The 20,624-nt window shown below is 39.7% G+C and overlaps 1 long non-coding RNA gene across 2 annotated transcripts in view; it reads right to left on the bottom strand.

Annotated features, from left to right (window-relative positions):
• The window catches only part of LOC104856555, a 134,962-nt gene that overhangs the window by 27,713 nt on the left and 86,625 nt on the right, over nt 1-20,624 (bottom strand). The window lies entirely within an intron of this gene.

Below are 20,624 nucleotides of genomic sequence, written 5' to 3'. Positions count from 1 at the left end.
AAAAAAAAAAAAAAAAAAAAAAAAAAAAAAAATGGGGAAATGTAATGGAATTCAACTCATTTATAGGCACACAAATATCAGACAAGACTTAACATCTAACCATATGTGGTTTTCAACAGACATATCTAAAACATGATGGCCCTGAAAGGTTAGAAAGAAAAGAGATGGAGAAACAAGTAACAGAAATAAGTAAACTGATATGGCAATTTTAACGTCAGCTGACACTGGATTCAAGCAACAAAGCTTCAAAAGAGACATTCCATAGAACAAAAGGGACAGTCCTGTATTTCAATGGCTAGCACTATGCTTGAAACATAAAGGGGAAAATACTGACAAAACTGAAAAGTCTAACATGTTATTCAAGGTTTTAAAACATCTATATCAAAAGTCAATGGCACCAGCATATAACATCAATTTAGTTTTTTAAAGTACAAAATAATTAATCCATTTTATAAATGTAGGAAATGGGGTCCAGAGACTTGAAATGGTTCCACCCAAGATTACAAAGTTTGTATGAGTCAGGGATAAAACTAAAACTTGCACCTTCTAATGTTAAATCCTACATCCTTTCTATCTTATAACATTAACGCACATAGACTAAGCTCTGTATTTGCAGAAATCACTTGCCTTTTCTACACGCTTCAAATAATTGTAAGTGATATATCATACTTTTTACTGTATATTAGTCAATTTTTCCTACCAGTAAGCACAATACTTAATATGCATAACTTAAGGAAAGATCTAATTTGGCTTATGGTTTTACTTAACGAACAACTGGCTTCAAGGGTGGAAGGTCATGACAGAAAAAGAGATGCTAAGTTCATGGCAGCTCAGAAGCAGAGCAGGAGGACTGTGTCATAGAAGAAAGGGTGAGGGCCACACTTCCATTTACCCACACCTAGAAGTATGCTTCACCAATACTCAGGGTGGATCTCAGAGCTAATGATGTTGAAACTCCACCATAACCACTCCATCCCAATCCTTTTAAACTTTCAATTGCAATCACATCTCCTTAAACTATACTTAATCTCCAAATAAAGACATTAGCAAGTTCATAATTCCTAACCTAACCTAACACCACTATCCTGTATGTGACCAGAAATGCAACAATCCTTTCCCCAAAATCTTAACACTCTGATCATTTTACAAAAATCCAGGTCCAAGTCTCTTCTGGACTCAAGGCAAATACTTAGTTGTGAATCTCTGTAAAAACATAAAACAAGTTACATAATCCCAAGGTACAATGGCATAGGGCAAACATTACTCATTTCAGAAGGTAAGAAAAGAATCAGATCAAAGCAAGATAATGAAACCCAGTAGGGAAAATACTGAGTTCTATAGCTTCATATCTGGCACACAGTGGTAAAATTCCAAAGAACTTGGGCATTCCCACTCCAAGGCCTTGCTAAGTGCAGCCCACTTGGCTTCTCTCTTGAGCTGGCTTATTGACAGCCTAAAGCTTTCCTGGGCAGATATACCATGCTCCTGGCATCTCCAAATTCCTGCAGCCTTCACTGTACCTTCTGTTTCATTCCTACAACATTGTGCACTGCCTTACATTCTCAGTATAAATCTGGCTAAAAGCAGCCAGCAGTACCCATGCCACGGCCTGAATGTTACACTGTCTTGGAATTTCCTCCACCAGATTAAATAATCCACCACTATTAATTTCAGTCTCTTTCTCCCCACAAACCCACCAACATTTGTTATTGTTTGATTTCTTGAGAGCAGCCATTCTTTGTGGGGTGAGGTGAAATCTCAGTGTTGTTTTCATCTGCATCTCTCGAATGACCAATGATGTGGAACATTTTTTCATATATTTACTTGCTGCTTTTACTTCTTTGTCTGAGAAATGTCTGTTCATTTCAAATGCCCATTTTTGAATTGGGTCTTTATATTTGTGGGAGGCCGATTGTTTTGAGTTCTTTATATATTCTAGATAGTAGTCCTTTGTCTGAGGAGCAGCTGGCAAAAAATTTTTCCCACATTGTAGGTTGTCTCTTAGTTCTGTTGATGGTTTCTTTTGCAGTGCAGAAGCTTTTTAATAAGATGAGATCCCAGGTGTTGATTCTTTCTGCTAGTTCCTGTGCTACTGAGGATTTGTTCATAAAGTCTTTTCCTGCGCCAATGTCTTCAAGAGTTCTGCCTAACTTAACCATCCAGCCATCCCTCTGCTGGGTATCTTTCCAAAAGAATTAAAAGAATCATATCACCGTGATATATGCGCACCTATGTTTATAGCAGCACATTTTGTAATAGCTAAATCTTGGAAACGGCCCATTTGCCCATCCGTTGGAAATTGGATAAACAAGGTGTGTTTTTTTTTCTATAAAATGGAATACTACTCAGCCATAAATAGTGAGAAATTAGATTCATTCATAGGAAAATGGATACATATTGAGGATATACTCCTAAGTGAAATAAATAAGGCATACATGTGTAAATACCGAATAGTTTTTCTGGTGTGAAAAACTATAATAGTACATAAGATCCTAATGAGATAATTGACCATGTGAAATAAGAAGAAAAGGGCTAAAGGTGTAGGGAAAATGGGAAGGGTAGGGTAAAGGTAATAAGGGAAAAGAAAAAAATATGAGAAAATAAAAAAATGCAAATAAAGTGTTTGTAAACGGGGACGGGAGGAGGGGTGAAGGGAGGGCAGGGACAAAGGGAAAAAAATGAGAACCAAGACCTGTCATGTAAAGGTACAAGATCCCAATAATGAACATAATTGTACTGTATACCTAAAATGTACCAGTAAATTCAATAAAAGAAAAAAAAAATTTCAGTCTCCTGTAAAGTCTCAGGACATGGGCAAAATGTAAACAAGTTTTCTGCCAGAATATGACACATGCGGCCTCTAGTCCCACTCCAGTGCAGCTCTTGTTCCCAACTGAAACCTCTTGAGTCTGACCTTTACTGTCTGCATTCCTATCAGTATGGTGGTCTTCTGAGCTCTGACCAGTATTATCTATCAAACACTGCTCAGAACATTCTAGGGCTTCTCTACCCTGTATCTCCAAACCTTTCTTAAGCCCTCCCACAAATAAGTTCCAAAAGTTTCTGAACCACATCATAGGTACAGTCACAGCAGCAGGCCTACTTCTCTGGAACTGGAGGACAGATTTAATTTGGCTTACAGTTTCAGTCAATGTTCGGCTGGCTCTAAGGCAAAAATATCATGGCAGGAGATCATGGCTGAGCAAATATTCTCAAGTCATGGTGGCTGAGAAGCAGTGCAAAATGACAGAATAGAAGGAAGGAGAGATCAGACATAGACCCCAAGGCTGTGCCTCTATGACCCACCCAGACATACTTGGAGGTGAGCTCCACCAACCCCCCCAATCCCTGGGGTGGATCCCCAAGACGATCAAGTTGAAACTCCACCATTACCATCACACTGCGGATCTACTTTTACCAGTTTATGTGTTTTTCTCAGCCTTCTACATATTTCACTTCTAATCATCCATCTCTGTGATTCTTTGCTTCCTAGTTGCTGTGAGATGAGCAGCTCTGTTCCATTACACATTCTCCACCATGATGTCCTGCCTTGCCACAGATTCAAAGTGACCAAGCCAAATGATCATGAATTAAAATTTTTGAAACTATGAGCCAAAAGAAATCTTCCCTCCTCCTTTCAAGTTGATTTTTCTAGGTAATTTGTCACAATGATATCTAACACACAGTTCTCAAGAGTGACCATTGTCACTAGTGTGGCAAAATGAAAGCTTAGCTCCTTCATCATGGAGTTAGAACAAAATCTAAGTTGTAATGTATACTTGCAAGCTCCTGCTGTGGGATCAGGCTGAGGCTGGCTATTTTTTTTTCTCTATCTTTTCTCCATTCTATGTCTAGTTTTTCTTAAGAAAATTTTCTCAATAAGTTGAGTCATGCTGAATTTTCACCTCAAGGTCTGCTTCTAGGAAATAAGGACTGTTCAACTCTGTGTGAGGTGCATACTATCCTAGTTACTTGTTACTGAGACACAATATCTGCTACCTGAAAATTAAAGGAGGAAGGCCTTATTTTGGCTTATAGTTTATAGAGGTTTCACTTCATAGTCAGCTGCCTCCAAGGTAGGGCAGCATAGCAGGCAAACAGGCAGGAGAGAGAGAGAAAAGGACAGAGAGAGAGAGAGAGAGAGAGAGAGAGAGAGAGAGAGAAAGAGAGAGATCAAGGGAGGGGTGAAGGAGATGCACTTTCAGGCCACACCCAGTGACCTACATCTCCAACCAGGCTTTACCCCCACCATATCACATTTGGTTATAAATTCATTGGTAGACTAATCCAGTGAGTATCATTTCCCTATGATTCAATCATCTCCCAAAAGCTCCACCTATGAGCACATGGGGATTCAGGGGGACATCTAGATATAAACCTTACAGAAAGAGTAGAGAGTGGTGCTACAGAAAGAACGTTGGAATAGCTAAAGACTCCTGCTGTTCTTATCTTTGAGAATTTCTACTTTTATTTGTGCACTGGAAATCTGCTATTATGGATGCAATGTCTGCCCAGTGGTAAGGCAGGCACTTCTACAACTGCAGACTTCAGATCAGTGATATTGACTGGCCAACTTTCTGTCCTCAGTAGATCCTCTTGGGCACAATTCTGGATTAATATTGGCCAAAGTAGGTTCTTGATTTACAACTCCCCAGTGCCCTAGTGATCCTTTCTCTCCCTTTCTCTCTCGCTCTCTCTCTCTGTCCCCCTTTCCCCCTTCTGTCAGGATACAGAGGATTACTTCCTTTAAAGAGAGCTCTGAGCATATACAAATGCAACTTTGGTTTACTCTTCTAGGAGTTAAGATAAAAAATGGCAGGTAACTATAGAAGCAACATCCAGAACTTTCTAGTTGGCCTCATCATTATTTCAGCCTCTAATTTGTATCTTATCACTTTGTATTTCTTTGCTTTCCAAATCTGGATCTACAAGTGGGCCTTTTCTTGAAATCCAGATCTACACTATAGCAGGCAAAAAAAAAATTGTCATCACCAGTGGTTTAGGATACTATTTATGACATAAAATATTTACTATTGCTTGAGTGCATGCTGCGTGCTATTCTGGAGGAACTGGAATTTAGATATGAAGACTAATGTTCCCAGACTCACATGACTAGTAAGTGACTAGGCCTTGGCACAAACAAACCAAGGATCAGACATGAGATCAGACCCCCCTGTGTGTCCAACAAGTCATAGCATTTCCTACACTCTGCTCTGCTGGCCCAGGCTCCAGCACCGAGTTTGCCTTTAGCTCTTCCACATTTTCCATTCATACATCCCTCGTTCAGGGCCTGACCCTCACCCTTGGTCCACTCATTTATTCTGCGGCCTGACCCTTGCTCTTCAAAATACATCTTCAGCCTCTGCTCTCAATCTTCCACACAGAGCTGGAGGATAAATAGCCTTAAATACACTCTGGATGTTGCTGCTATAGTTACCTGTCATTTTGTATCTTAACATCTAGAAAAATAAACCAAAGTTGCATTTGTATATGATCAGAGCCCTCTTTATTATATTGCAATTGCCTATGCCTGGGGCACTGAATATAGAAGCTTCGGCAATCAGATTCCTTTTCTTATCCCTTTTTCTTGACCCAATGTCCCCTACTCTCCACCATCCCTCATGGCTGAGGTCTCTCCATGCCAGCTGCTCTTCATATTGCCAATCACATTGGCACCTGACTCTATTAGTGTTCAAAAACGTTGTTGACGGTTACCAAGACTCACCAGGTGGTAGCACAAAAATCAACAAGGAAATAAAACCCCACCAGCTGGTATATTCATTGGGGATACAAACACCACACAGGTAACAGCTGGGTGTGTACCCACAAGCTTCAGGGTATTTCCATTCCTTAGGCCCATCTGTAGTGTGTATTTTAATCCCCCTTTGCAAGACTGTGTAGATACACTCCTCCACCTCCTCCAGTTCCTTTGTACCGTGAAATCCTCAAGAATCTGAGCAGTAATGAGCTTTGGAGCTGTTCTACTGCCTTTGACAACCCATGAGACAGACATTTGATCCAAATGCTTGTTTTTGCTTCCAGCAATCATTTGGCAAAATTGGTGCCATCTCCTCCCATTGTTTCCTTACTCAAAAATAAAAGAAGTCTTTTGTTGCTAAATCCAAAGTACTTCCTATTATATGAAATCAAAACTTTAATGTAGCCCTGGAAAAAGTCTCCAATTAATCTGCAGCTAGAGAAATTATAGATCAAGAGAAGCCATGAAGAAGGTCCAGGAGTAGGCTGCACTTGCCTATCTTGCTTCCTCTTTCCTGGTGTGACTTCCAGAACCGTACGCATGTGACCTACAGGCTAAAAGCTCCATGAGGGCAGCAACAGCCCTGGGCATTGGAGCCTAGGGTTGAAGCCTGGCTCCAGTACGCCAGAGTTGTGTGACTTGAAGTAACTGTTTTAAATCTTAAATCTTCATGCATCAAATTTCTCCTCTGTGCAATAATAATACCTAGGATATAAGTGATGTGAGGATGACAACTGACCTCTATAATAGTCCAGCGATAATGCAAACTTACTTCTAATTCATATGCAGTCCATTCTGTATTCTTGTTGATAAAGGCCAGATCCCTTCATCTCTCACTCCCCATCTTAGTCCATTAAAATCCTGCACATTCAGCAGATATGCATTCAGAGGAAAAAGGGAATGGAAGATATCACCAAAGAAATTTGCTGGTCCACATTCCTCTGCATGTAATAGACACACACGGCCCCAACTAACTTTAGATAAGTTCAGCTATATACTAAAAAGAAAGAAAGAAAGAAAGAAAGTGAATTTAGTGAGCCAGTGTAGTCTGTGCCTAACCCCATTCCTCTTAATTTACCTTTTGACCACAGTGCTAAACAAAAGTTTACCAGAGCCCAATAATAGGCTGGGCACTGTCCTTAGACTAAGAACTTGACCAGAGTTAGAAGAACTACAGGAAGGAGGAAGAAATCATGACAGGCAGGTCTATAGTCCAATGAGTGTGTCTTGTTGCACTTTTATTGATTTTATTAAAAGACACTAGATGAGGAAATGAAGGGAAAGCAGTTTCTAGCATGTATAAGCAGAACAAAGTTCTGCTAAATACACTAGACAAGACCATGTAGGCCAACTGAAGATGGGAGTGAAGGCGGTGGAGCAATCTAATTCTTGAGAACGTTTCATGCTCAAAGAAAGCCCACAGAGGGTAGGCCAAAGTATCAGAAATGAAGTAAAAGACATTCTGTTCAGCAAACAGATGAGGAGACTGCAGAACTTGCTCTGAAAAACAGAGTCAGTGCTATCCTTTAGCCATAGCATCCCAGAAAGCAGAGCACTCCTAACCCACAAACAGAAAGCAGGCTTTACCCTGGAATACTAGTGTTTATTTATGAATACCAGTTTCCTCTAACAGAATTATCAAGCCCTGGAGCAATCTCAGCAGTCAAAGATGAGATTTCTGCTTATTATGGGTCCAAGAAACCATGGAATAATGACTTCAGATTGCTGTCACTTAGCTTCTCCAGAAAACAGTAGATTGGTGTGTGTGTGTGTGTGTGTGTGTGTGTGTGTGTGTGTGTGTGCAACTCCATTTGGAAACATGGAGATTGAACCTTATAGTCTAGTCTCAGACAGCAGCTTGGGCCAAAAAGGAAAAAGAAAAATGACCCCACCTTCAATTTACAAAAAGAAGTCACCTGACCCTTTCTTCTGAAAACTAGTAGACCCCAAGGTTGAACTTATCAGAACTTTCCTGCTTTTGTGCCTCCACATGTCTTGGTAACTGATGTGATTCGCCAATCAGCCTAGCTGTTCCTCCGTCTCAAGGATTAATCTCCATGTATGTAGGAAGAATTTACTGAGCTTTCTTGATATCAGTGTTTCCTCAATGTTCTGGCTCTGAGTAGCACATAATTGCTACACTATTCCCTTCCCGATACAGCCCAATGCAAATGGCTCCACATCAACTGGATATATTCTATTACAAGTGGCCCTGCCCCTTGTACCCCTCAGTTTCAGCCTGTGCTACACAATCTCTTGTTTCAACCCACACTCCTCTCTACCTGAAGCCCTTCTTCCAGGAGATGTACAACTCTCTTTCACACACTGTTCAGATTCAGCCCTCGGATGTTTAGAAAACCTTATTGTGATTATCTAAAAAACTTCTTTTGTCTGTCATTCTCCTCTACCTTCCTTAGACTTACTTCAGTGCATAGCACTTATCACTACATACAATTGTATAATTTTCTGTTTGTATATATTTATTACAGATCTCTGCCATGCAAATACAAAATTCATAAAGGAGTCACTTCGTTTTATTTAAGAAATAAGCTCAGGTCATATGGAAACTTAAAAACTATTTGTAGATTGAATTGATACTGTATTCTATTGGCCCTTTTTTTACCCCAGAAATAGCTTCTTTGTCTTTTTCATCCAGCATTAGCCACAAGTTAGTAATCTCTGCTCAACTCCACCCTAAGAAACAAAACTGTACATTGTTTGAAAAGTAAGTACATGAATTTTCAACAAGTATTTGTGAATTTCTAACTTAGGGTAATGTAATAGGTACAGGTTTTTAGAAATAAGTGCTATATAGCCCCCTCTGTGGTTCTCCATACTTTTTCTAGAAAGTACATGTAGGACTGGAGGTGGGGAAGAGCATTTAAATGGACTTCATTCAATATAAACTTTAAAGTTCATAAAACTCTACCTTGGTCTCTTTCTTGGCTTTTTGCAAAAAAGAAGTGTAGAGATTCCCCCTCCCAGTGTGTCCCTTCCAGAAAGCATGGTACTGAACTGTAAATTTCATAAATCAAAACTATGATTGGCTGGTTCATTTCTGTAAACTACCTTTAACAGCCCCTTGCATGTGACTGGTGCTCAGTAAATGGGCAACGAGTGTCCATTTGATGAAGCCAGTAGCCAGTATTATAAATATTTATTAGTTAACTGGACAGAGTATTGGACCATTAGAAGAAAGAAGTTGGCATACTATCCAACAGTTATCTCTGCCTGAATCACAGGGAAGATAATAGATTTTATAGGCACAAATGTTAGCAGATTAAGGAATAACAGGTTGGAGACCATTTCTGTAGATTTTATGCTTACCTGGTATTCTATGCTCAGGAAAACACCACTTCAAATAATAAGACAATTCTACAGTGTAGAATTTCATCCTTCCATTATTTAAAAGGTATTTATGGTTTAATAAAAAGGGTTAGGCTGGGACTTGGTGCCAAAAATTAAAATAACACAATTTTCATGTTTTGACAATACTTTCACACTCTCATCCATGCAGATTTCATTCTTAAACACCTTTGCAAATATGTGAGAATCAGGATTTCATAAACCACTTCTGGAAAGCTATGAGGTCTGTTATCCTGATTTTTCCCTGCCTTCCTTTAGACACATGTTTGGTAATCATTACATGGATTGGATCTTCACAGAGAGTCAAGGCACAGAGTGTTAGTGCAGGCTGATTTTTGTGCATTTCCTCTTTGGCCCTGCATATGAGACCTTGGAAAATTTTTCAATTAACACTGAGCTCACCTAAAAGATAACATCTTTTTCCTGAAGAGGCTCAAACTCTAGGTAATGACATCAGATTGTATCACGGTCCCTTCAGGGTGCCTCACTGCTGTTAATAAGATGTGGTAAAGGGAATTGTTTTGATTCTAGCTGAATTCAATAGGAAAGCCTAAGCTGCACCAGTGAGGTATTGCAGTCTTTTCAAAAGTGTTAAAAGAGATCACAACTATTCAAAATAGATCAGTGTGCCCAGATGGAGACTTTTGCATTTTCATGTGATGTCTAAGCCTCTTTTCCAACACAATATCATTTAAAAAACCACTTTTCTTGCTATGCTATGATAATCTAGCCTCCTGAATACACATTTTCATCAAGAACAGGTTAGAATCAGAACAGCATGACCAAGGATAATCTCTAAAATGTTATTTCAAATGGAGAAGTGTGACTTGATTTGTAAGAGATCAGAAAAGCTCACATTTTTTAGTAAGTTGATCCAAAGCCATCCTCGGGAAGTCTGATGGTCTTAATGGTCTACGCATTCTTTGACACTGGCCCCCGTGAGAATATTGTCTGTTTCCAACCTTTGAACTTGGTTGGGCTTTTCCTTGACTAACAGAAAATAGAAGTGACTCTTGTGACTTATAGATATAGATATAGATAATTTGAGTTTAGTGGTGCTTTTAAAATGTACAGTACAGTTACATTTATCACTGGGATCTTGTACCTTTACATGACAGATCCTGTTTTCATTTTTTCCCCATACCCCTGCCTTCCCTTCGCCTGACTTCTAATGCTATATTTGAGAAAGATCACGGTGCTTGCTACTTGTTTTCCTGGCACACTCTCTTAGTCTTTACTTTCTTTGTAAGAAATATGATTATTCCAATGCTGTCCTAGAGGGAACAATATGGGGTGTGAAGAGGTAGGTGTCACAAAGTTCTGACCATTTCAGCCCTAAGAATTTGAGTCTTGCCTGTCTAGGCATCATATAAAGTGATGAAGACTTTAAGACAATGGGCCTATGTAGTGTCCAAAAGTAACCACAGAAACTAGACATGTCCAGATGAGCCCAGTTGACTGCAGAACACTGAGAGATGGTACTTTATTGTTATTATTTTAAGTAATTGTGTCTTGAGGTTGTTGGTTCTACCGCAAAAGGTCAGAACAGGAGGTACATTGCACATAGTGTCGTGCAGAACTCAACACAGATGGCTCTCCTGCCCAGGAACAGATATGTGTCTATGGTAGAGCACTACTGCGAGGCAATGCCCTACAGGGTACTAGAGCTGCTGGATGTTCTTTGCTGTGATTTGAGGAAGACTCGATATAACCTTTGAAGAGACTTTTCAAACTGTATTCAGTCTCCACCATAGTACTTATTTTGATAGAATTTTCATCCTTGAAAACTTGCTGAATGTTAGAGATTTGTACATCCACTAGGCCTCAAACTAGGAACACCTGGATTTTGAGAAGGCGCCTCCAAGGAAGTAGGGGAGACAGTAAGCCTAGTAGATATACTTGTTCCCTTTCTGTGATCTCAGAGGCAGAGCTTCTGCCTATCCTCAAGGGTAGAATATGTGACTGAAGGTGCCAATTAGTGAAACAAATTCCATGGTCACTGTGTCTACAGAAAATTGGTATCAGAGAAATAGGGATCACATGATTTAGAAGCCTTTGGAACTGCTTGCAGGTGGAGTTTTTAAAGATTTGGGGGAAAATGGAGAAAAAAGATATTTGGGAATGCCAATAAGAGAAGCCTTTGAATGCTATAAGCAGAGCTCCATGGAAATTCTGGTGGGAGCCCAGGAGAGAATGTTGATAGTAATGGGGACAGTAAAGGCCATACTCATGAGGTTTCAGATGGGATGGGGACACTATTGTCTATGTTTTTAAAAGTAATTCCTGTTGCTAAAAACATGTTTATAAATAGCTGATCTTAGTTAAATTGCTCTAGTCTTTTTTTTTTGTTTGTTTGTTTTTGTGGAAAAAGAAATAGTCAGAAATAGAAACTTGACAGTGATGCCATGTAATGATGATGATGTTAATAACTTTTACTGTGTACCAATTCTGAGTAGACGCTGGTCTAAATCCTTCAAATATATTAGCTAATTTAATCATCTATAGTATTAGAGAGTATTCTACTGTTGTATCTATTTGTAAATTATAGAATAGAAATACAGAGAGGATACACAGCCCCTCTCAGGTCACACAACCAGTAAGTGGTAGAGCTAGAACTGAACAAAGCTGTTCACTCACACTGCACACCACCTCTGACAATGCAGCACACCTTCCAATTAACATCTGTGTTCTGAGTTTTGCCTTTTCGCATTGCCTTCATGCCTAAAGCACAAAATCCAGATGGCCTCTATAAAACGTAAGTGGGGGGCTGGGGATTTAGCTCAGCAGTTCGGTGGCCTGCCTCGCAAGCGCAAGGACCTGAATTGGATCCCCAGTACCACAAAAAAAGCAAAAAACAAACAAAAAAATAAAATATAAGTGGGACAATTTCCATTATTATGAATTTATTTCCATCATCTCTTCTTACTATAGACCAAGACTATAGGACTTAGTCTTGTCTACTTGATCCTAACATCCTTACTAGGATTGAGAGGATACAGAGATCAAAAGGAAGGAAGATTTTTAGCTTAAGCTGTCATCTTGCTTCTGCTTGCAAAAATCACTTTAATCTTCAAAAGAAAAAATATCAAATTATAGCTGACTCCAATTCCCTATGTCACTTGTGTAGAGGAAGATTGAATTTCAATGAATATGACTTCTTCTTGCCCACCCCTGAGCTTCTAAAATGTCTCATCAGTTGTTTGCCTGATAGAATTGGAGGGGAGTTCCCTCTGTTATTTGGTCACCTTGTGCTTCATTGTCCAGATTTACAAAGGAAATGACTTTGACGTTTTCCCTTAATCTTGTCAATCTTGGGTATAGAGCCTCTTGTTCGGATATTTTCCCAGAGCCTGGTGTTGAGGTTCCATTCTCAGGCCTTAAATCCATCTTATTCTGATGAGATGTTAGCATGCCAGATCCCAAGCTACCACCCCTCTATTTGTCTTCGCCTCTCTTCCTTTGCTATTTCCATCTATCCCTTCTTTCAGGTGAAGAATAATCACCCTACTGCCCAGCTCCACTCTTTGTAACACTTTCTATATTGCATGAGTTTCTGTCTTAATTAAAGTGAGCCTTTAAAAGTATTGTAGGGTTTTTAAACACATAAAAATATTTTTTTTAAATATCCCCTTAAATGCCTTCTGGAAAAAAATCTCTTAGAAATCTAGCCAATTTAGGAGATAGCGTGTATTTTAATTGACCAGTCAATTTCAAATAAATGTAAAGAAATTATAACTCTTCAATGGCTCAACTACAATTTAAGGAAAATGAGACTGTGACTAAAACTATAAGGAACTTAGAAACAAGATTCTGATGTGGTCAAAGAAAACAGCCCAGGAATTTGTATACAGTATCTTGTCTTATTTTGCTTTTCATACCATAGAACTAGGAAATACGTTGTGAAACCATTTACTAAATGGGTTAATGTGATTATTTTGTTTTGGCATTGAGAAATATTGATAACCAAAATTTATCCTGTTATTTGCTTGTTCGTTTGCTGTTGTTTTAAAATGATGGCTCTCCTTTAGCTTGCAGTCATGACATTTAGAAAGAAATTTCAGCATCCTTTCATCTATTAACGTATGTTGATCAACCCACACACTCAGATAAATTCCTATTAGACGGGCCATCTGCAAACTCCGAAGAACACCTTTTCCTATCAATCTGATTTCTTTTTTTAATCTATGGACATGAATAGGGATATCTCAAACATGCCCAAGGAAGGATCTGAAACAGGCTGAGGGTTTCAAGACCATCCTGGAAAGCAGTCAGCTGAATTACAAAACTAAATGAAGAAACAAGAAAGAAGAAACAGTGTCAGGCACTTTGCTGGCTGCTGGCACTTCTCAAATTTTGTACTCATTAAGCTTATCTGCAGGATTTGTAAAATAAATTCCTGAGTCCTGCCTTCAGAGAGTCTAATGCAGTAGGTCTGATGTTAGGCCTCAGAGTTTGCATTTCTAACAAGCTTTCAGTTGCTGCTGATGCTGTCAAGCGATAACTCCCTTTGGAGTGGCATAGCCACTCACATTGGTAAATGACAAACCACTGATGTCTCAGGGCTCACCATCTTATAGGACACAGACACATCAGTAGGCAGTAATCTTTCTCACATAGACTGGAAAAATGAGGGTCTGGTGAACAGGGGACCGTGTCATATGGGGTAGAAGCATCTACCTTGAAGTTTGGGAATCAGAGGGGAAGATTCAGGCTAAACTGAGAACTTTAGATTGAGAAGTTCTTGACATATGAGGATCCTGGGAGATGGGAAAGGGGAAAGGGAGAGGATTCCAAGCACAAGGAACATTTGCAGAGACCCAGTGATGAAAAGGTCTATTCAAGGAACAAGAAGTCACTGAATATGATAGAGCAGCAAAAGGAGAGAGTGGATGGGAAATAGACATCATAAACTATTTCAGGATTTAAAGAAGTCCTGAAGGCCTTGAAGCAGAGTCATGTCAAACTCAATTCTCTGTTTTAGGAGAATAATTCTAGCTGTGGCGCAAAGGAAGAACAGCAGTGTTGAAAACTACTAGCAAAGAGGATGTGTAAGGGGCTGCTGAATGTATCCCACCTTTAAATCCAGGTTTTCCAAGTCTGCACATCATAGAGGCCAGATCCACTGCTGTAAGTCCTTTGTCTATGTGCCAGAGAGGACCCTCTGTGCTTAAAGATGAGATGATATCCTTCAGTCTAAAGGAGGAAGTCTTCTTACAACAGCCCTGCCTCCTCTTGCTGCTTGCATGGACTCCCATCTCCACCCAGCTTCTCACCATCACTTTGTGCTGGGCATGCTTGGCTAGAACACATCCTGCTCAAACCCTCAGTTTAGTGCAGGCTCTGTGAGGCTGTAGCATTTCCCCAAACCTTCTGTCTCTGCCTAAATTATCCAACGCTAAAGTTAGAGAAATATTTGGGTTCATCTCTGAGATCATTAGAAAAATGGTCAAGATCTCATAAAAATTCAGGATTCATTCATTAAAGTAGTGTTATATCTACTAAGCTTATTATTATTCTCACCATCATAATGACCACCCTATTTGTGGAGTCTCAAAAATCTTAAATTTTGAGAGGATTTAGTATTGTCTGTGACTAGTGGAACTCAGAATATGAAGGGCAAAAGGTCAACAGACCCACACCCTGAGAAAGCCAATACACCCAGATTTGGGACATCTCTTCTACTGCTCTATAAGTAGCCTACGTTTCCTTTACCTATATGGGGTCAAGATTAATTGCTAAGCTAGGAAGAAGGATTTTGGAGTTTGTTCATAAGTTTTCCGTGTGTAAAGAAAGATTCTTATCACTGACTATTCTGGAGTGAACATGAGCCAGAGTGTAACTCAGGCAAGTCATCTTCTTAGAGGTAGGTGGTCATAAATTAGCTTCTGCAGGATATGAATCTCCTCTGGTTCCCTTGGAAAGTTGGCAATTATTAGTAATGATATGAAAGAGAGGCTTCAAAGAACAGTAAGACAATGTTGCCTTGCATTTCTTCTAAACTCTTTAATACTAGAGAGAGAAAAAAAGAAGCTGCTCCCTTGAACAAACTTTGGAAGAGATTGGTGCTGACAAAATGACACAGCAAAAGAAGCCAGTGGTGCCTGAAACTTAGTATGTATGTGAACTGGATCATAAGAAATACCTGGGTACCTTCAGCAGAAAATAAGGTTTCATGAAACTATTTGGCCCAACAGCAAATTATTTTGCCCACTGTTGGAAGAATTTTGAGAGTTTGAATATCAACAAACTAACACCTGAATATAGATAATATCCAGGTCTTAGGACCCAGGTAAACAGAATTACAGAATCAAGGGATTAAAAAATGGCTTTTGAAGTTTCACCCACCCCACACCCTCAACTTGAAACCATCAGAAGCAGATTTTTCTTTCATTCAGTACATCTAAAGCAGTGGGCTCTTAAAGTATTATTCCCATTTCAGCAGTAGCATTGTCTCCAAGCAGCTTGTTAGATATGCAAATACTTAGGTTTTTCCTTGGAGTAACCCAACCAGAACCTCTGGGACTAGGATTCAGAAATCTATATTCCTTTGACAATGATGATTTTAATTGTCTTCAGGTGAGTCTGATACTTGATAACATCCAATTATTACTGCTCAATTATAGCCAGTTACAGAGCTATTTTTAGAAAGCAGAGCCGGGGGTGTAGCTCAGTGGCAGAGCACAAGCTTAGAGTACTTGAGGACCTGGGCTCAATCCCCAGAACCAAAAAATATCAACAGATTTATCAGTTGAGGTTATTTTGGGCTGTGAGAATCAGAAAGTGGACCAGGGTGGTCAAAGTAAATAATGGTTTCGTTTTGCTCACCAAAACATTGGAAGTCAACAACCTCAGCTGATACTGCAGAACTGTGATGTTATCATTGTCCCAGGCCCTTCTACCTTTGCACCCTACTGATCTTGGCAGTGGATTTGTTCTCAGGTTCAATACTTAAAGTTCCCAGAGAGCTGCTTTACTTCTGCCACTCCTCCACGTTCAAGGCAGAGGTAAGTGATGAAGGCAGATACACTCTAACTGGATACTCCACAGCTCTCAAAAACAGTCACAGTTCAGTTAGAAAAGTTACAATGCAGAAAGGACATGAGTGAGTAAGCCATTAGTAAAGTTGCAATGTGGGCTTGGTAAGGAAAGACAATGCTTTATGTCATTGTAATATTATTCATAATAGTATCCCTAAAAATTATGCTTGTAATATAGAGATATAATTTATAAAATGATTGATTTTTTTCACTGAGTTTATTGGCACTTTTTAGGTATACAGTACAGTTACATTCATCATTGGGATCTTGTACCTTTACATGACAGGTCTTGGTTCTCATTTTTCCCCATTCCCCTGTCCTCCCTTCACCCACTTCACCCTCCCCTATTTACAAAATCTTTGTTTCCATTTTTTCCTTTTCTCATATTTTTTATTTTCCCTTATTTCCTTTCCCCTACCCAATCATACCACAGTGATATATGCACACCCATGTTTATAATGGCACAGTTTAAAATAGCTAAAACTTGGAAACCGCCCAATTGCCATTAGTTAGAGACTGAATAAAGAAAATGTGTTTTTTTAACAAAATGGAATACTACACCATCATAAAGAAAGAGAAACTAGAGTCACTCATAGGAAAATGGATGCCATACTCATAAGCGAAATAAATAAGACACACATGTGTAGATACTGAATAGTTTCTCTGGTGTCAAAAACTAAAAGTGTAAATAAGATCCAAATTGTATAACTGATTTGATTTTTTTATTTATTTCTTATTTTATTTACCTCTCAAGATCAGAAAATGAAATTTTTGTATTTAAGCTTTCCTTTATTATTTCATCACTGGATGGTTCACTTTTTTTGGATTTATTTATTCAACATATATTTCAAGGATTAGTGGTTATTTTAATAATATCTAAAGTATAGCCATCAATAGGGTTCATTCTTAATATAAGCTAAATTATACCGTTATCCTGTAATGCTGAATCAGAGTGGTTGAGCGATGCTGTTATTTGAATCAACCCGTCTCCCAGATGTGCATGGATTGAAGGCTTTGTCCTCAGTTTGGTGCTATTAGGAGGTGATTGAAACTTTGAAGAGATTGAGCCCACCAGGAGGTTTTAGGTCATGGGGTGTGCCCTTAAATGGGATTGTAGGATTCTGGTCTCTTCTCTTTCGCACTTGGCCCTGAGGTCAACGTGCTTCCTCTCACCTACACTCCTGCTATGAATGTGCTATCACAGGGGTGGAGCCATGGGGTGGAGAGCAAAAGTAAGCCTTTCTTCTTTTTAAGGTGATTATCTTCAATATTGGTTACAGTATCAGAAACTAACCTAAGATAGCATGTATTGACTTTTCTTGATTGATTTTATTTCTCTTTATTTTATGCTACTTTCTGGCCAGAATTTGGGAGGGTTCATTTTTATTTTTTTCATTACTACGTTTGTAGTCCATAATGTTTACCTTCCTCGCATGGAGTAGGTGCTTGCACATAACACATCTTAATTCCTTTTTGCATTTCCTTTCCCTCCCTCTCTCCATCTCTTGATCCCCTCTCATTTCAAAAAGATCTATCTCCCTACTTCCTATTATCTATCTTTCATTTTGCTCTTTATTTATAATTTTGATTGCTCGCAAAAGAAAAAACATGCAACGTTTAAGATTGGGTGTCTGATTTATTTCACTTAACATTATGGACTCAAGGTGCATCCATTTTTCTACAAATGACTCAAGTTTATCTTTCTTTATGATAGAGCAATTTTAATTCACAAACAAGTCAAGCAGCGATATCTTTATCATGGAGAAGCACCCTTAAATCCACTTACTTGGAAATACACAATTTTCATCAGCTACTTGTCTTGGCAGCAACTTTTAAACTTCCTTGAGAAGACATCCCACTCATGCTTACAGAAGGCGCTCTCCTAGCCACTCTTTTTCTAATACTAAATGAAGCCACCTGATGTTCTCTGCTGCCTACGAAGCATCACAATGGATTACTGCTCCTCTCCACCAACCCCTAACCCAGGATGTAGCCAACAGAATACCAAAATGCATGCCCAGCTGGAGTGGGGTGAGATAGTAGTGGCCGAAATTAAATCTAGAAACTTATTACTGAAAGTGTGGTCTTCTCACCCAGGGGCATCAGCATCATCTGCAAGCTTGTTAGAAATGCAGAATTGCAGGTTTCATCCCAAATACACTGAATTGTAACTCACGTGATAAAAATATTTTCAGTAATTGTTAGGCACATCAGTTTGAATAGCAAAGGCCTAAAACAGCAATGCTTGAAGTGTTGCTTCAGGCCCCTGTATACGCTTCTCCTGGGAAACTGTGAGAAATGCAAAAAAACTCAGGCCTGTGATTTTATTGTGCAGCTCATATAAGAGAAACCACGTGATATTTAACCTCCTACATCTGATTAATTTCACTTAGCATTATGATCTCAAAGTGGTGACCTTCTAGTGTGTATCTTTCTCAACTATTTTGTCACTGGTACTCTATGTGCACCAATGCCCATCCATCCCAAGCTGGTTATGAAGAAGGGACTGGGGTTAAAACTCTAGGGCCACATGAGTGTGTTTGCCCTAAATATCCCCTTTGCACTTCTTCCCTTGACCCTCTGGCCAGAATATCAAGCACCAAATATATAGCGTCCCCACCATTTTTTTCCTTTGAGGAAACTAACTAATGTCCCATATATGATCTACCCACCAAAGGGTGGTGGCCAGCTTTTCTTTTTATATTGAGTAACTCAGCCCCCCTCAACAATAGGCCTTTTCATTTTCAGATTTCCCCTACTGTGCCAAGTTTTTCTTGATAAACCTCTAAGGGAAATTCACTTACAGATCTTGCCTGCCCACAGAGCGGAGGTCTGTACATGACATCGCAACTTATGTCAAACATTTACAGACAGTTATCAAGCCTCCTCTAAGGTTCCCCTAGTTCTTAAAGGTTCAGAATTCATTTTCCCTCTCCATTGTAGATGTAGTTGGGGGCAGCCCAGACCCATTTTCTGGGCCACATTTCCATGGCCCAGGTACTCTGAGTGTTGTCTGTTAAAGGCTCAAGGTACACCCTTCCCTGGAAATGCCCAGGTGGATGGAAGCCACAGCTAATGACTATCGGGGAGCACAAAAGCCTCCTTGTTTCCAAGTGGGACAATTACCTCTACACCTAACCCCCTTCCCTGTTCTGAAAACTCTCTCTCCACCAATTACTTGATGAAAACTCACTGTTTAAGCTCTTCTAGAAAATTGACCTAAAATACTCTTCCTGTGAGTGTTATGCGCTCACCCACACTGCCACACATCTGTTTGATTAGTCAGGACTAAAACTGCACCCTGAGCTCCAAAGCAATAATGCAGGAAAGAAAACTGGAAAACAGGTTTGACTGGTTCCTCAGGGTAGTGTCAGGGCTGCAGCCTGGGAGGCCAGAATAGCAGCTGCCACCCCCACATAGACATGGTGTTAGAAGGAAAAGACCCATTTTTCAATAGTGTGGTCTTTTTTTTTTTTTTTTGGTACCGGGGATTGAACTCTGGTCCTTGCACTTGCAAGGCAGGCCACCGAACCGCTGAGCTAAATCCCTGGCCCGTTAAGGTTTTGTTTTTTGTTTTTTGTTTTTTTTTTCAATGGTGTGGTCTTTGTGCCCCAGCCACATGTAAATTAATTACAAAAAATAGGCCTAATGTTCAGCCCCTTTCTGCAGGGGCATTTGTAATGTGATTTCTCAGTTCTTCCAATCTTGATGTAAATTGTGTTTCACCCATAGTCTTTGAGTCTGGTCTCTGACTTGTTCTAACCAGTAGAATGTGCCAGAATGAAAGGTTTCAAGTCTGACTTCTAGGGCCCTTAGGCACCTTACCTCTTTCTGTCCACTTCATCAGCCCCATATGATGATGCCCAGATGGGCCTGCTGAAAGACAGGCAAGTTGCACTGTGACACCATTCCCAAACTGACCGCCAAATACCTGCATGAGGCCATCCTAGAGCAACCATCCTCCAGCTGACTGACCACTCACAGCCAAGCCTAGCTGAGAAGAGCAGAGCAAAAAACCAGACCAAAAAGGCCACCCACCTGACCAGTGACCATGATAAGTGTCATAAATGTGAGATAAATTTATTTATCTCACAGTTTGTGGAGTTTTCGGTCCATAGTTGGCTGGCCTCAAGGCAGAGTAGCATCACCTAGATGCCTGGCAAGTGGAAGAAAACAAAGCAACAGGAGGCAATCGCAACTCTTTCTCTTATATCTTATCTGGGATACTTAGGGCAGATAGCATTCACTTCTTAATCCTAGTGCCCTTGAGCCTAGCATCACACCATGAACCAATCCCAGCATCAGAGATGGATCTACAGCCATCTCTGGAAAAAAGCCCCACCTATGACTGCATGAGACTTTGCAGAACATCTAGACACAAGACATAAGAAGTAATACTGGGTTGTTGGAGGTCATGGAGTTTTGACATGGCTTGTTAGACAATGCTATTGCAACAACGCTTA

The sequence above is a fragment of the Fukomys damarensis genome, unplaced genomic scaffold (assembly GCF_012274545.1).
Source record: "Fukomys damarensis isolate Sample0158 unplaced genomic scaffold, DMR_v1.0_HiC HiC_scaffold_7, whole genome shotgun sequence".
Lineage (NCBI taxonomy): Eukaryota > Metazoa > Chordata > Mammalia > Rodentia > Bathyergidae > Fukomys > Fukomys damarensis.
Note: the sequence above shows the minus strand (reverse complement) of the source record. Positions and strands in the feature narration are given on the sequence as shown.